Raw genomic sequence first — 10,601 nt, 5'->3', positions numbered from 1 at the left:
TCTATTTTATTAAGATTCATTTTATTAAGGCTCTATTATGTACTTTGAAAGTTATGAATATTAATAAAAATATTAGAAGTAGTATCTATGAAAAAGAATATTTTAGTATCTGTTTAACTTTTGTTGAGAATTCCTTTCATTGCTGAAATTTAAAAATCCAGCCAATAACTGAGCTACATATGGATATAGGCAATAAATAATAGTCTTCAGCTAATTTTAGGGGTACAAATATCATCAAAGCTTTAATTGACCATTTTACATCACTTTTGCTTTGACACAGTATGTTTGTTATGAGAGAATTCTTTATTCCACCAAAGAAAGGAAAGTTATTTTTAGACATGACTAGAACTGATAGACGGCTTTCTACATTTCTGGGTTTTTTTTTTTTTTTTTTTTTAAGGTAGTTCATTGATCTAGATCACTAAAAAGACATAAAATTAAAAACTTGAAAAAAAAGCTCCTCAAAATATTAAGAATAGAATTGCCATATGACTCAACAACCCCTCTTCTGGGTATGTACCCCCCAAATTTTGAAAACCAGGAAGAGAATATCTAAGTGTTCATTGCACTATTCTTTCCATTTTGTGTGTGTGTGTATATGAAATTTTTTATAATAAAAATTTAGAGGGAGAGAGTGGATTAGTAGGCTGGGTAAGTTACTTGACTCAGTCTGTGCATCTGGTCACAGGGTTCCTGGTGCATGAGAAAGTATAGCTGGTGGGCCGATCCTTTACCTTTTCAGAAAGTCAACCTAATACCTACAAGCCCAAAGCTGCCAAGTCCTCCAGGTCTTGAACACCTGGAATGTAATCACGTCAGCAGTGTAAATGTGTGTTTTGTGGTATGAATCTGAAACCCTACACACCTCCACTGCGAGTCTGAGACTTAGGGTTGATTGTGCCTGCAACGAATACTGTTTGTGTTTAACACAGAAGGAATGGCTCGTGGAATATCAATTAGGAGGTTCTTTGCAGTACACCAGATATAAGATAGTATGACAGCTTTGTACCAGGATGGTGGCGATGAGAGAAGCATAAAATGTGAAAAATTAAATAAACTTTAGGAGGTAATATTATATTATTAATGGGAAGTGACACAGAGAGGGGTGTAATGGATGACTCCTAGATGTCTGACTTGTATAACTGGAAGAATGTTGGTGTTAGACATGAGGATCAGGACTCTGAAAGTGGACATGTTTGAGAAAAAAGATCTGAGGTTTGGTTTTAGACATAATGGGTTTCAGATATTTTGAGAAATTAAGGTGGAAATGTTTCGTTTGATTATATCGGGTTATTAAGTGTAGTTTGACTGGAAAAACAAACCTTTAGAAAATACTGCACAAAATAGCACTGATTTGGTATACTTTCCTAATTGCTCTCACTTAAAACAGTTTCCAGACAATTAAATGAATTCCAATGGTAAAAATTTTTAAAGCATTTTTCTGCACCGTTTATTCTTTATGAAGCTATATTATGTAAAATATTATTTAAGGTATTTTTTTTCAGAATTTTTCCAAATATAAAAGTTAACATTAATTCTCTCTAGGGATTAGGAAAAGCCAAATGCTTACTTTAGAGCTTGCTTTATTGGCTGAATGTATCATTAGGAAAAATAAAACCAAAATATTACTGCCACAAGTAATAGATACTCATTTTGAAAACATTAGAAAAAAATCTAATAAGTTAAGAAAAAATATGTCATTTGTAATTTCACTAGCATTTGATATTTATAATTCATGCATATTTTAGACTTAACTTACATTCGTGCCTTTTGTGTAGTGCTTTTGCACTGTCCACATATATTTTGCCATATTTATTCAACAAGAGGTAACTGGATGGTTTCTTTCATTTCACCTGAATGTGTATTTATATTCCAGGATAGCTCTTTCCATAAAGTCTCTATTTAATTCACATGGAAAGAAATTTATAAAAAAATAAGTCTTTTATTTTTACCTCTAGAAGTCAGTTAAATGTCATAACCATTTAGCCTCTCTTATAGCTGTATCTATAAACAAATGATGAATAATGTGTCATAAGACCATGGCCCCTGATACAACACTTTGGTTATGTTATATTTTTACTCACTACCATATTTGCACCTTAAAATAATTTCTTAGGAAACAGCGGTCATGCACTTGGTAGTGCTTAACTTAACTGTGGCACAATGATTGCAGGAGAGGTGACAATTTTAGTTCTTGCTGAAACCATGCAGTTTTGTGTGTGTGCACGCAAGCACATACGTACATGCACACAAACACAGTAAAATTTAGAAAGTGATCACCAATAACGTCTTTTTGTCATCTCAGAAATAGGCAGATAGATGTGTTATGTACTAAAAATACAAATTATTAAGAATCATGCTTATTCTGTGAAGATGATGTCTTCTGAGCATCATTTGTCTCTTTTATAAATTTAAAGCCATTTTTTTTTCACCATCAGAAGACCTTATTAGGTGCTGAAATCAATGCTGGGAATGCAGGATGTGGTAAGAAAAGCATTGTGCTGGGTATCAAAAGACATGGGTTTTATGCAAACTGAACCACAGATTTGTCACATGTCTTTGCACAAATCATTGTTGACCAAATTATCATTTGGTAAGTTTGGATAGTCTGTTTAAGGAATTGACTATAAATGGCCAGGAAAAGGGACAGTTTTGGGGACTTCTGTTGAAGCAGCGCAAGGTATCGAGGTCCATCAGGTTAGACCCAGTTGCAATTTTTTAGGTCTCTAAAGGAGACAAGTTCTGATACCAAGTCCAAATTGCTGATGGAATGAGTGGAGCTGTAGCTTCAGAGGATCTAAGCAGTCTCTGTGAACACGAGCATGTTTGCTACCTACCTTTAAAGACCAACAGGTGTATGATGGCTGCAGTTAGGTCAGACTGGTTTAAGTGGCCGGAAGGGGTACAGAAACATCAGTGGAAGAATATCATTTTTTTTAGAATTGGGGGAAATATGATTACATGTGTCTGCAAAGCAGAGGTCATTCCTGGAGAGAAAATAGAAATATGCAAGAGGAATGAGGAGGAAAAGTCATTCTTGCTTATTGGTAAGATTATCCTTTGAAAGGATGATCATGGATTCTTGGCTGCCTAATGGAACACAAAATCCAGAAGGGTCCGATAGTCTGCAATTAGGGCAAAATGTTCAGTGGAAATATGGTTTCTGAAGTGATAAGGGAGAGCTTGTATTTAGAGAGGGACTACTAAGATTTCGAGCTTTGATGATAGGGGTTTATAGGTAGCTAAAGTGGAAAAGAACTGGGAAGTCATTGTGAGACTGTGAAGGACTATGCATCCAGAAGCAGAAAAGGTCAGTAACATGGTGTTGAATCATAAGGGATGATAGCCAAGGATGGATTACAGAGGTGTGTAAAATAGTTGCTGAAGCCATCAGGCAAGTTTGGAAGACTGATCATGGGATTGGTAAAATTTAGCAACCAGTGTGGGTAGAGGTCAGTATAAGGTGGTGGGGAAGACTTAGAATGAGATATTAAGTCACAATATCAGAATTTGTTATATCCATTGAAGTTGGTTAAAAAAAATAATGTGTCACCAATGTTAAAAGTGTGCATAGGCTTAACGAGTTAATGCATGGTCAAAAGTTCATTCCACACCCTTTCTGTTTACTGGAGGGATTGTGGTTATAGACAAAAACAGAATGTAGAAGCAGAACAACAGTTTATATAATCTCGTATCCCATACTTTAGCAAATTGGTTTTGGACCACCCCTCTGGGTACAAATATGGTTCCTCTTCTGCTTTTACCCTTTGCACATGTACATCTCTCTCAGGACTCATGCCATTCGAAAGGGCTTGAGGATGTTTGACCTGGAGTGCTTTCAAGGTCACTCTAATTCCTTTCTTCACATTTCCACGATGCAGCTCTTTCAGGTAGCCTAGGCATCTGTTTGGTGTGTTTATTATCTAGTGCTTCATTTTGCAAAACCTTCTTTGGAAGATTGGAATACCTTCTCTTAAAATGTGTTTTCGGAGTGCTCAAATCCAGAATTCGTGTCCAGGGTCTATACCACAGCAAGTGTAAATGTAGGAGGAGTTAGACTTCATTATTTCCTAAATTTTGGGCTCTATGTTAGGCAATTTCCATTTAAAATCTAGTCCATCAGCAAACTGTGTTGTCTAAATCTTCACCATCTGCATGCTAACCCCTCTTTATCAGCCCCTCTAATTTTAGACTGATTAGTGGCACAGACTTCCTGTGTGTTCCCTTACCTCTCTGGATTTCTTTCTTCACACAGCAGCCTGAGCGAGTCCTTTGAAAACTTACATCATATGCCACTCCTCTGCTCTAACCCTCCGGTGGCTTCCCATACGACTTACAGGAAAAGACCACATCTTTATTGGCCTCCAGGGCTCGATAATCATCAGTTTCACCACTCCCTTTGACCTCAACTTCAAGCCCCTTTCCTCTCACTCCTCTGCAGCCACTTGGCCTCCTTGTGTTTTCAGACACTCAAAGCACAGTTCTGCCTTGGGACTCTACACATCCATCCTCTGGAATGTTTGTCTCCTATTTACACTTAGATTTCCTTCTCTCACGTCTATGATGTCTCTGTACAAATTTCACCTTATTAATGAGGTTTGCTTCCCCCACCCCAATCATCTTTAATCTCCTTTCCAGTTACATTTTCTCAAAGCCCTTAACACCATCTGACATGCCGTACATTTTATTTGTGCACTTATTTATTGTCTATCTGACTCCACTAGAATGCAAGCACCCAAAAAGCAGAAGTTTTTGTCTGTTTTGTATATACTTTATCCCTGAGTACCTACAAAGTACCTGAAACATGGTAGGTATCCATTGAATGTTAATTGAATGAATAAATGATTAGATGAACACGTGGATGAAATTAACCTATATGGTAATTTAAATTATAAAGGTAAGTTGTAAAGCCAGGATTGACACTCATGCCACCTTTTGGTCAAAGCCACTGTTCTTTCTACTTCACCATATGAACTAATCTGGATACTTTCCTGATAGATACTGATGAAACATTAACAGTTGAGTCCTTTGTAGAGTCCACTATAACAGTAAAATTTATATTCCAGTTGGATTTAGCTTTATGGACTTCCATATGAAAACAGTCATAATAAATTCTAGTTTAAAGGTGTAGCATTGAACAGAACTTAGAAAAATTTTTTCTAGCCTTGTAACAAAGGACTTTTGCAATAGTTGAATTAAAAAAGAAAACATTGACTCACAAATGACTAAAGGAGAGCAGGATTTCTAGATAAGCAGGACAAAAAATTTCCACTGTTTCTCACCAAGTATGTAGCTAATGGGGATGGTGGCTTTAAGCCAACTACCACTTAAGGGGGAAAAATAAGCTTGCCATTCAACAAGTGAGATAATGTGGAATAGATAGTGTCTATTGAAATTTGATTTTCAGCAGTCTCCCCAAGTGACTGAATAAACTTTTTCAACCTGTTTACTTTTGTAACATGTCTTCTTGTAGTCAAATTCCAGATTAATTATATGACAATATGTGGTCTGATGCTACTGAATTTTCTCCAGAATATCTTGAAGGGTCATTTGAAACATGCAGGATTCTAAAAGCGCTGACTGACATATGATCATTAACCCACAATGATCACGGTTTAGGGCAATTGACTGACTAAGACTGAGCCCCAAATTTAGATAATAAAATCTCAGAAAGTGAGTTGAAATTGAGACCAGTCTAGATTGGAACCAACACCTGTGGGTTTCTTCTGTGGCGAGGTGGGGTCAGGTGGGTGGTACCATGAAGTCATTTTGGGCTGACGTACATCTAAAGATGAATTCTAGTCAGTAGGTAAGTTTGGTACACAGGCAGCTCCAATTCCCAGGAGGACTTCACGAAGACTGGACTCATTTTCAAGGTCTAACCAATTGGGCTGAATTCCAAGACAGTTATATAGGCCCATCTGGGGGAAAGAGAAACAGATACAGATCAGCAGGTAAATCAAGGGGCAGAAAGAGGGGGAGGCTGTTTTAGAGTTAGCATCTAAATTTAGGTCCTTTATTACCCAGGATTACCTGATAACAAGGTATATAGCTTCTGTCCAGTTTAAGGCACCCACTGTAATACATGTGGTTTCTAATATTTTTATGAACTTAACTGAACTTGGCTTAAGGCATACATTGGACTTATTGAAAGTAAGTTCTGGGATTTCTGAAATATTTATTCAGTGTATACCTGAACCATCAAGTAGGCTTGATTTAAACTAAACAGCACTAATTTATTTTAATGACAAAATTCCCTTATGTTTTGATGCAAATATTTCTTTAATATGGTGTAGACTTGGTTCCTATTTGTACCCACTGCAGTAGTTTTGTATTCTGTACACTGTTAACTATATTGGACTTATTGATATTTGTGATTTTGATAGAATGAATTTTTGTTTATGTTGTAGGTTAAATATAAATATGAAAATATGCCACAAATATGAAAATTTACAGATTAATGGCTATTTTATGCTAGTTGATTTATTAGCTTTATAGATTTCTGCTCAAGAGGTGGAGAGTAAATTGATCTTCTTTAAAATCTTTTACAGAATGTTATAGAATATGTGCAGATATCCAGGGAAATGAAGGAATAACTTCTTTAAGAAAAGCTTAACTTTAGGCCAACCCAACAGAAGTTCAATTGTGAAGAGATACAGCACAACAACATTCTACCATTAGCAAATACGGTTTCTGCACGTGACTCCTCAGCAGTTTATTGGCATGGGTCCTGACTTATCTTAAGATTTATTATTGGTTTTCATTTCTTACTTAGACACTCTTGTACTCTGTCTCTAATCTGCCATTTCTGAGTCTCAGCCCTCTTCTTCCATTTTCTCATTCTTGACATAGGCCTTGGTCCTACACTCGGACTGTTTCAGCTGATGTCCTAGGACAATAATGGTCTCATTCCCTAGCAACGAGCCCCACTCTAGTCCAACGGTACCCCCACCTCTGCCACCATCACTAGCACCATCACCCTCTCCATGTACATTCACCGGTAAACTATATTCCAATGTCCATGCTTTAATAGACTTGGCAATGACTAATGATAACAAATGTCACTAGTTTGTCACCTACAAGTGTTTACACATTCATTTTCCTTATTTGAAATAGTGATTGCTGTTTCAAAATAGAAGAGGAAGATTGTGGTCTGAGTTAAAGGGAACTATATTTTTTCATAAATATTTATACATATTTACATATGAGTAAGAAGGGTTTACGTGTTAGTTATAAATATTTTCTTTTGATAGAGTGGGAAATAAAAGATTATAGACTCATATGTGCAAGGTATTATTTGCTCATCAGAAAAATATTGCCAGAAAAGTCTTATAATTTGATAGCCCTTATTTATCAACAAATTATATTTATTATTAAAGAAATCATTACTTTGGCTTTGTTATACCCTGATATAAAAGTAATCTCTTGTTCTTGAGGTGAGGAGAGAGAGCAAGAGATCATTAAATATGGGTACAGATGAAGATATCAAAACAGAGAATTGTAGAAAAAGAGATAAGCATGTGCTGTACACTCTCAAAATGTTAGGCACAATTATATGCTGAGGGCGTTGAACTGGAAGTCAGAAGACCCAGGCCCTTGATGACATAACATATGTGACTTATTGCAGGTCTTAGGTTTCCACATACGAAATATACTGGAGTAGATCTAAGACCCTGTGTTTTCAAGTATATGTAAAAAGTGATGACTATGCCCCTTTTCCTTTTGAAAAGATTTTTGGTGTTTTTTGATTTTTCAAAAATGTAGTTTTGCAAATTAAGGAGTCCAAAACAGTGTTTCAGTTTTTTCAGAATTTTGATTTTGCTTATAAGATTTATTAAACTATTTCAATCTTGCCTGTTTGGACAAGGTTTTAGGTCACTTTTGCAGTCTGATTTGATTCCATTTATTCTTTGACCTTATCAATTTTAGGTTAATAAACCAATTAGGTAAGAAAAAGCTGGTATTTTTAAATGAAATGACATTTGAAATGATCACCTTGATATAAATATTATATATATTACATATTATACATTTATAGATTATATAAATGAAACGTATTTCAGTATAATATTGCATACAAGTATGCATGTATACATAACTCAAATTGTGGATTCTAACAAATATTTATCATATCAAAGTTGCATCTCTTTGTTTACTCATTTCATTTTTATTTTATAACAACGTTGATTATATAAAATTTTATGGCATTTTTATAATATTACTCCATAATCAATATCATCAGAACTGAGAAACTTACTGGCTTATCTCCTAAAAATGCCATTAATACCTTGGGTTTTTTTCCCCTTCTTTACTTAATCTAGTTAGATAGATGGCTTCCATTTAGAAACAGTCTCACTTCTAAAAAGAGACTAGATAATCCTTCATGTTTCTTTAATTAGGTGAAATTGTTAGCTCTTGACATGCTGTGTTTATAATTGTGTATATATATATAACTATGATATTATGTAGCTTTTAAAAATGAATAATGGAATTGAACAGCTTAAAAGAAAAAATATGTAAAGTTATTCTATGAAAGAAAGAAAATCATTAACCACACTCTTTCTATATAGTATGCTAATTAGATACTGCAGCTGTTACATGGAAGTGAAGTGGCAAAGATCATGAGATGTGGTATCTGCCACTTCTGTCTTATGAAGAGTTCTATTTTGTGGTAGCCAATCTCTCTTAATAAACTAAACTTTCCCATAATCTTATGAAGGATATGGATACTTCGGTTTTTGCACAGACACACACATATAATTGATTTACTAAAGTATTTTAATTAAAAATGTAAATCTCAAACCTACTTAATCAACTTTTAACCTCCAAAGATATGTTATCAACTTTGTCAATTATCAACCTTATTTTTCATTAATGTCATTTTTAAGAGATAAGCCAGTAAGTTTCTCAGTTCTGATGATATGATATATGAAATAACATATAAACACTATCAAAGTTTACACCATTCATGTTGTTATAAAACAAATGAATATGGAGAACAGCATATTTAAAGAGATTATTGACCAGGCATTTCTCTTTTATATGTTTTAGTAATAAGTAACAGTACATGCTCACATTATAAAGTCATATTTTAGCTGCATATTAAAAATTGATATTGAGCACGATAGTAACTAAATTGTGAATTTGTTAATTCAGTAAACTGTAAGAAAAGCGATTCTGTGGAAAAGGCACAAGAAATAAAAATAGTCTATCCATTGGATTCTCCCTCAATTTTCCAGGCATGCTGAGACATATTTTACTATTTATTTATGTACAATATGTAATGCGTAAGGGAACATAAAGACATCATAAAGAAAGAGTGTTTCTAATTCAGAGTTATTCCAACGCTCGTTATCTGGAATGGAAGACTTAATAGTACGTAGACCCTCAATCAGAGAATGTGAAGGTGGAGATTGCATGGGTAACAGACAATTCACTTGTTCACTCCTTCCTCAGTTAAGTGCACTCACAGTAGCCCATCTGTGGGGACTGAGTCAGGCTTAATAGTTATGACAGGAAACTGCTTTGGAGCAATGATTGCTTGTTAATTGAGGTTACTGGTTTATTCATTAGTCTTTTGAGCTTTCTAGATTCTGTCTCCAATGTGCTCCAAAGATATGATAGTTTATTTTTTTTAATTATAGGTTTAAATAATTTTAATTTTGGTCAAACTTTGGGCTAAAATTTGATATAAAGTCCCCTCCCCCCAGGGAATACTTATATAATCTTTCTTAACATGTACTTAGAATATACAGTTTCAGAGGCTTGAAAAAGAATACAAATAAATAATTGGAATTAGCATTAAAGTAATCAGAGGCAGGCTTACTCAGATCAATAAACCATCTTATACCTGTTCTAAAATTTTAGATAGAATTAGTAACAATTGAAAATGGTTTTTTCTCGGGATATACAGTTTATTATATTTAAAAATCTTATGGTTAGAAACCCTGAGGACTCAAAGTTACAGTCTTAGGATATTCTAGAATTATTCTCTTTTCTGTTTATTTGTGCAATTCTTTATTATCCTTTTTACAAAATAATGGCTAATATTTATTGCGAGTTTCTTATGTCACTAGACAAAGTTTTTCATAATTTATTATTTCGTTCTGTCTTCTATCAGCTTTATCTGGCAGATATGCCCATTTTACAGTGATAGGGCAATGGTTTGCTCTGGATCGCATAGAATGGTGGAATGGGGATTTTCTTTCTTTTTTTTTTTCCTTTTTTTTTTTTTTAAGAGAGGCAACCCTTGCAAGGACCTTGTCAGCTTACAGTCCCTTAATTTAAATTTTTTTTTTTTTACGCCTACAGCACCTGGTCTTCCTAGGTGGTCTCCCATCCAAGTACTAACCAGGCCCAACCCTGCTTAGCTTCTGAGATCAGATGGGATCAGATGGGATCAATGGGATCAGGCTTGTTCAGCATAGTTGTAGACTGGGGATTTTCATCTGTCAGGCTGACTCTAGGTTCTGAGTCTTAGGACACATACTTTACTCATGATGTAGCAGGGAGGGCTTTCACTTTTACCTTTTTCTTCCCTCCTCTCTTTCCCTCTGGTAACCACTAAACTGTTGTCTATGTCTATAAGATTTTGTTTTTTG

At 34.8% G+C, this 10,601-nt stretch overlaps 1 protein-coding gene and 1 pseudogene across 5 annotated transcripts in view; one reads left to right on the top strand and one right to left on the bottom strand.

Moving 5' to 3' along the window:
* EYA4 (EYA transcriptional coactivator and phosphatase 4) overlaps window positions 1-10,601 on the top strand; it is a 228,315-nt gene that overhangs the window by 60,361 nt on the left and 157,353 nt on the right. The window lies entirely within an intron of this gene.
* LOC111737183 lies at window positions 10,304-10,422 on the bottom strand (annotated as a pseudogene).

The sequence above is a fragment of the Pteropus vampyrus genome, unplaced genomic scaffold, assembly GCF_000151845.1.
Source record: "Pteropus vampyrus isolate Shadow unplaced genomic scaffold, Pvam_2.0 Scaffold24, whole genome shotgun sequence".
In the NCBI taxonomy this organism is placed as follows: Eukaryota; Metazoa; Chordata; class Mammalia; order Chiroptera; family Pteropodidae; genus Pteropus; species Pteropus vampyrus.
The sequence above is the reverse complement of the archived record's forward strand: the minus strand, read 5'-3'. Positions and strand labels throughout refer to the sequence as shown.